The 7,638-nt window shown below is 44.3% G+C and overlaps 1 non-coding gene across 1 annotated transcript; it reads left to right on the top strand.

The window, feature by feature from the left end:
• Window positions 1–7,229: 7,229 nt before the first annotated feature.
• Window positions 7,230–7,349, top strand: LOC148165250 (5S ribosomal RNA). Its single transcript, XR_015771638.1, has one exon. It is a non-coding gene; the product is annotated as a 5S ribosomal RNA (ribosomal RNA).
• Window positions 7,350–7,638: the final 289 nt, after the last annotated feature.

Raw genomic sequence — 7,638 nt, 5'->3', positions numbered from 1 at the left:
AACTTCATCAGGACGCGAATCTTCCACTCCTACACCATTACATCCATTCCCTTTCCGATAAATTCTACGAGAAGCAGGTGCGGCACGTACCTCTTCTCAAACAATCCCTCAAACACCCAGCAGGAACTCACAAGTTCCCGCACTCGGGTGTCCCCAATCTAGACCGGATAATCCGCTGAATTTTGTTACAGGCAAAAGGCAGCGGAAGAAGAACCGTAAACGGCAATCGACCAGCCACTGACCATATCGGAACAGGAGTCCAGGAGCCCCCTGGAACCTCACCACTAGACCATACCGCACCAGGAGCCCAGGAGCTCCCTGGAAACAGAAACCGGACCGGAAGTCCCAAGACCTCTTTGAGGTCAACACTGTAAATAGTTTTTTAAATATCCTTTGTACATAGTAGATAATAAGGTTAGGGTTTTTACTAAAATTTCATTTTCCCTAAATTAAGGTAACCGATAAGTAGGCTAAACACCACAAATGTATGCAACCAAGGTTGCCGGTGAGCCATAAAATAAATGTAATATCTTAGATTGTATAATAAATGTAGGCTAGGTTAAGGCATCAGCGCCACACATTAGCATAAGTTAATCTTAAGTGTGATATGTATTATCTTAGTGATTGCATGCGTAACTTCAACCGAATAAAAATCCTGTTGAATTTGAATTTGGTTCTCGTCCGATCACCGAAGTCAAGCAACGTCGGGCGCGGTCAGTACTTGGATGGGTGACCGCTTGGGAACACCGCGTGCCGTTGTCTCTACTCTTTTCTTTTTTTATTAACATTTCTGATGTCAAACTTTTTTTAAATATATTTTTCACTATTTATATTTTCTCTCAGGAACTTATATAGTATGAAGACGAAAATTTTTAATTCGTTCGAGTTGAATTTGTGGTTCTGAAAAGAACCGATTTTTTTTCTTTTTTTTCCAACCAACTTCCAAGCTGCTCGAGGAGGATTTATTTTGAACTGGTGTATTTGGTGACGGCCTTGGTTCCTTCAGAAACGGCGTGCTTCGCCAATTCACCGGGCAAAAGAAGACGCACCGCCGTCTGGATCTCCCTGCTGGTTATGGTCGAACGTTTGTTGTAATGAGCGAGGCGACTGGCTTCAGCAGCTATACGTTCGAAGATGTCGTTCACGAAACTGTTCATGATAGACATAGCCTTGCTGGAGATACCGGTATCGGGATGGACCTGCTTCAACACCTTGTAAATGTAGATGGCGTAACTCTCCTTCCTCCTGCGCTTCTTTTTCTTGTCGCTCTTCGAGATGTTCTTTTGAGCTTTTCCGGCCTTCTTGGCCGCCTTACCGCTGGTCTTGGGTGGCATTCTCTTCTAGTCGTCGAGTTAAAAAAACGTTTAAAAACAGAAAACGAGACAGACACGACGTGCACGTTACGACGAGTATACTCGATCTAAAACGCCGCACACCTAAAATCCCTCTATTTATAACGAGCGAGCGACAAACAGGCGCTCCGCCTTAGTTCGTCGTTCGACCATTGCCCTAACGAGATGGCGCTGTACCGACCATATAAATTTCTAGCCTTCGCCGCGTTCGGCATTTATTTCAAGCCGTACGTTTGTCAGTGCGCTTCGTGTCAGTCGCAGTAGGTGTTTTGCTGTTTATATCGTATAACAACATGTCCGGAAGAGGAAAAGGAGGTAAAGTGAAGGGAAAGGCGAAGTCTCGTTCCAGTCGTGCCGGACTTCAGTTTCCCGTCGGCAGAATTCATCGTCTTCTGCGTAAAGGAAACTACGCCGAAAGAGTGGGTGCAGGTGCTCCCGTTTATTTGGCGGCCGTAATGGAATATCTAGCCGCCGAAGTTCTCGAATTGGCAGGAAACGCCGCCAGAGATAACAAGAAAACCCGTATCATTCCGAGACATCTTCAATTGGCTATAAGGAACGACGAGGAGTTAAACAAGCTCCTTTCCGGCGTTACCATCGCCCAAGGCGGTGTCTTGCCCAACATCCAGGCGGTGTTGTTGCCCAAGAAGACCGAAAAGAAGCCTTAAATTTAATTCTTCGCCGCCGTCATCTCGAACGAAAAACAAAAACTTTTATAAAAACCATCTTCACATCGGCCCTTCTCAGGGCCAAAAATTCAACTCGAACGAATTGATTTTTTCGCCAAAATACAACAACCTATGAGAATCATGTTAAAAAGTCTTTTAGATATTTTAAAGTTAAACCGATCAATTAATTCATTATACGAGCGTAGACTGAACGGAAGATTTTCGATTACATTCAACCAAGAAAGATGATTTTTACGACTTTTCATCGTAATTTTTAGAAAAATTCAATGCCCGACTAAAGCACGAACTCGACAACTCTATCTATAATAATTTATTGATTATCTAATTCAAGAAACATTCCGATTCGTCGTAAATTTCTTCACATTTCGCACATTAATCTGTTAAGAACATACACACACACACCGGTCGCCTATACGTGCTCTCCGTCTCGATAATTTCTTGCAGCAGCAGTCGTCAGCGGTGAGCCGTAATACTACAATCAATCGTTTTATTTGCTATGAGATTTTGTTTCAAGTCACGTCTGAGGAGAGTAACTCTACCCCATATTGGACATAACCTCAAATATACTCTTCGTGGCAAAAACGTTCTTTTAACGATGGTCATTCTAACCTAAAACTGCTGTCAAAATTGTCAAAGTCGCCGCCTGGATCACAAATTAAAATGATCACTCACTCCGTACGATTTTCATTTCGATTTGAAGACAAACACACAATTGAGCAACATATTTAATTCGTTTGATTTATTTTGTGGTTCTGAAAAGAACCGTTTTTTTTTTGTTTGTTTGTTTGCTTGCCTGCGGGGGGTTTGTTGTTATTCCTCTGAGGATGCGGATACACGTCATAAAATGATAAAATTAACCGCCGAAACCGTAAAGGGTACGACCTTGACGTTTCAGGGCGTAGACGACGTCCATGGCGGTGACGGTCTTACGTTTTGCGTGTTCGGTGTAAGTTACGGCGTCACGGATGACGTTCTCGAGGAAGACCTTCAACACACCTCTGGTTTCTTCGTAGATGAGACCGGAAATACGTTTCACACCACCACGACGAGCCAATCTTCTGATCGCCGGTTTCGTTATACCTTGGATGTTATCGCGTAGAACTTTGCGATGACGTTTGGCGCCACCTTTTCCCAATCCTTTGCCACCTTTACCACGACCGGTCATCTTGATAAAATTAGGAAATTCTTCGTACAAAACGACGTAGCTTCGACCAAGTTCGTTATGGAACTAACGTCAAAATTTCATTCCGCGGGACTATTTATAAGTTACGGCAGCTCCACCTCGCGTTAAAAACGAATCCACCAATGGCGTCGCCGTATGACTCATCGAGTTTATAAAACGGCCGTTGGCGCGACGAAAATTTTCAGTTGACTTTCGAACGTTCGTACGTACGGTCGGTCGTTCGGTCGAAGCAAGCAAGCAAGCCACTACCTACGTTAATTCTTTTCATTTGATTCATCCGATATCCGAGATGGCGAGAACTAAACAGACGGCTCGTAAATCTACCGGTGGCAAGGCACCTAGAAAACAGTTGGCCACGAAGGCGGCCAGAAAAAGCGCTCCCGCCACCGGAGGTGTCAAGAAACCTCACCGTTACAGGCCCGGTACGGTCGCCCTTCGTGAGATTCGTCGTTATCAAAAGAGCACTGAACTTTTGATCCGCAAGCTGCCTTTCCAACGTCTCGTCCGAGAGATCGCCCAAGATTTCAAGACCGATCTCCGTTTCCAAAGTTCGGCCGTGATGGCACTTCAAGAAGCCAGCGAGGCTTATCTCGTCGGCCTCTTCGAAGACACCAACTTGTGCGCCATCCACGCCAAACGTGTCACCATCATGCCGAAAGACATCCAATTGGCGAGACGCATTCGTGGCGAGAGGGCTTAAATTTCCTCCATCCATCCATCCATCCATCCGATCCGACCATCTAGAATTAACAAATTCTTCATCTTCGAAGGTGTTAAAAGAAGAAAAAAAAAATCGGTTCTTTTCAGAACCACAATTATTTTCCAACGAATTGAAAATTTATCGTTCGCGCATGCAACTTTTTGAGATTGAAAAAAAAAAAAAAAAAAAAAAAAAGTTAGGTTATGTGATTTATTCACAAAATTCGTACTTACATAAAACGATAAACTTTTGCTTTTTTCTTTCACATTAAATTTTCTTTTAACTGAGACTATTTGAAACATTATTATATAATAAAGTTTATCATTCTTTGTAATAACACTGTTTCGACAGTCAAATGAATAGACAAGAAAATCAAATGAAAGTATGTATCTCCTCAACAGAATGTGCATTGTCCAAGCGAATCTTTCGTTCGTTTCTTGAAAATAATTGTGGCCCTGAAAAGGGCCATTTATTTGTATCGATGGTGCCCCTACGTCGATATATACGATCGGAGCACGTTCCCGAAACCACCAGGACGTCGTCGTCGTTGAAAAAATTAAATCATCGTCGTCGACTTTTCACTTCTTTCTCTTGGGTGAAGCGGTTTTTTTCGCTTTGACGGTGACGGCTTTGGCCGTTTTCGGTTTCGGCGCTTTCGGTTTCTTGGTTGGACCGGCCTTGTTGGATTTCTTCGCTTTCGATGGCGTCTTGGGTTTGACGGGCGATCTGGAGGCGGCGCTGGCTTTCTTTTCGGGAGCGGACGCAGCCTTTCTAGCCTTCGATACGGCGACGCTCTTCTTTTCGGCGGCAGTTTTCTTAGACTTGGCCGAAGCGGCGGGGGCGGCCTTCTTACCGGCTTTTGAGGCGGATCCTTTTTCGGCGGACGTCGGCGCTGACGCGACGGAACGTTTAGCAACGCCCGTCTTCTTGGATTTCGCCGATGACGACGCGGTCGCAGCGGCAGATCTCTTTTTCGTGGCGGACGGAGCCTTAGCTGCACCGGTGACGGCAGAAGCCAACTTGAACGAACCGGAAGCTCCTTTTCCTTTGGTTTGGACCAACGAACCGGATGCGACGGCGCCCTTAAGGTACTTCTTGATGAAAGGCGCAAATTTTTCCGCGTCGACTTTGTAGTTGGCCGCGACATATTTCTTGATCGCCTGCAACGAAGAACCGCCGCGTTCCTTCAAGCCTTTGATGGCGTTGGTGACCATCTCCGAAGTGGGCGGATGAGAAGGTTTGCTTCTCGGATTTTTGGGCTTCTTCTCCTTCTTCACCGGTGAGGAGCCGGAAGTGGCACCGGCGACCGTCGAAGCTGCTTGATTTTCTACGTCGGCCATATTTTCGTCTATCGCGCGCGCGTTTTTTTCTTTTTATTATAGGTAGGCTTATTCTTCGGTGAAAGAACGAATGAACTTTACAGAACGAATTGGGCGCCAAAGTCAAAGTGTTGGCGCGTTCGAAAACGCGCGGACCGCGGACTAAACGAGAGCCTTCTCGTCGAGTTAGAAAATTCAGTGGGCCTCGAATACAGCTTTCGCGTGATGGCATCGTTCTCTTTACGCGAAGATCACCGCCTCCGGGTGCGGGAACATGAGCGATTCGGTCGGCGATGGCCTCCTGAATAACCTCAAGTTTTCCCGGACGACCAGCCGACCTCCAAAAGCGAACAAGGACCGATCGAACGTCGACTCGAACAAAGACCCTCCGAAACAAGGAGATGACATCCAAGTTCGACGCCGACGTTACGCGTTTTCCACGAATAACAGGAAAGTTCCGCTTTCGACCAGACAAACTTGGAAGCATCCTCTACAAGTTTCACGAACGAATCGGTCGAAAAGTACGTGCGATCTTTTCGAAAATCGCCTCGCAAAGAGACGCAGCACGGATCGGAGCGACGACCGACGAACCTGCAGAGTGTAGGAAAAAAATTCACAAACGGTCGAAGATGACGTCCGAGAAGGTCGAATTTTTTCAAGAACGAAGATAAAACCTTCGCCTTTCGTAGGAGTTGATTTTTGAAAACGATCTTGACGAACAGGTCGGAAAAAAAACGATGTCAATTTCGGACTCGACCATGAGAAACGAATTTGTACGACGAACGGACTTTTCGAACGACTTTTTTCGCAAAATCGACATTTTTTCCTCAAAAATTACCTCACACGACGAAATCCCATCATCGAAACATCACCGAAAACAGTTTTGACGGCGAAATTCTCGTCAATTTTACGAAAATAAAGGGAAAATCAGACGGACCACCGTCGAACATCCAGCGACGGGAACGGACGAGTTTTTTAATTTTTCTTGCCAATTCATTGCGAAAGAAGCAATTTTTCTCGACGAAACCATTTTATAATCATAAAAAAAACTCCCCAAACACCACAAACCAACAAAAATACGGAAATCTTGCATTGTTTGCATTTTTCAGACACTCTAAATAAAACTACGTCGATGTCGGCGGATTTTCAGTCGGTCGTCGGTCGACAGAAATCCAACGAAATTTTCATTTGTTCTTCTCAAAAACGAAAAACAAACAAATCAACAAAACATTCCCTACTATTAGTCGACATTTCGAGCAGAAACTACGAACGTCGAAAGATTTAAAAAATGAAATATGTAGGTGTGCGTGCGTGCGTACTTACTTGAAACTTTTTTCTTGTTTCATCGTCGCACTGGAACAAATTAAATTTTAATGCAATGTAAACGCGACCACACTTTCGACGAAAACATCTCTATGAATCGAACGACGTCGGAAAAAGAATAAATCGAGAAGAGAACAAATCATGAAACAACACACACCCACCCCGCCCGGCCCGGCCAGAGTGGTGGGAATTTCGATGAATGAACAGACAAAGAAACCAACTCTGTTATCAGTTCTAAGAAAGAAAGCAGGTAGCGGCGGCGGCGAACCTTCGACCGTACTACGGTCAGTTCATGAATTAACCCCGTCCGTTCGGAGTTTATTCATCTCCGGTCCGTGTCGGCGTTTACTTCAAGTGGGTGCTATTTCCATCTAAGCAAGCAAGTGAGTAAGTAAGTTCTCAAATTTTAAATTACGTTAATCGCAAGTGACTCGTTGAGATCGTCAAACGAACAATTTAATTTAACGCCTCATACGAGTTTTTTTTTTTCGTCATTTTGTCGCAAAAAAAAAACTAAAAAACGACTCGCAAAAAAAAATTTTTTTTTTTTCTTCTTTTAAATCTTGTACATTTTCTGACATGTGTACCATCGAAAAATGTCACATCCAAACGATCGAACAATCACAAAAAATCGTCAACGTACCATCTTGGAAAATTTTACCAGGCAACGACCATACCACGTTGAAAACTACCGGTTCTCGTCCGATCACCGAAGTCAAGCAACGTCGGGCGCGGTCAGTACTTGGATGGGTGACCGCTTGGGAACACCGCGTGCCGTTGTCTCTACTCTTTTCTTTTTTTATTAACATTTCTGATGTCAAACTTTTTTTAAATATATTTTTCACTATTTATATTTTCTCTCATGAACTTATATAGTATGAAGACGAAAATTTTTAATTCGTTCGAGTTGAATTTGTGGTTCTGAAAAGAACCGATTTTTTTTCTTTTTTTTCCAACCAACTTCCAAGCTGCTCGAGGAGGATTTATTTTGAACTGGTGTATTTGGTGACGGCCTTGGTTCCTTCAGAAACGGCGTGCTTCGCCAATTCACCGGGCAAAAGAAGACGCACCG

This window comes from Gnatocerus cornutus, unplaced genomic scaffold (assembly GCF_029298725.1).
Source record: "Gnatocerus cornutus isolate USDA-ARS CGAHR unplaced genomic scaffold, icGnaCorn1.1 ctg00000447.1, whole genome shotgun sequence".
In the NCBI taxonomy this organism is placed as follows: Eukaryota; Metazoa; Arthropoda; class Insecta; order Coleoptera; family Tenebrionidae; genus Gnatocerus; species Gnatocerus cornutus.
This window is presented reverse-complemented; position numbering and strand designations above follow the sequence as displayed.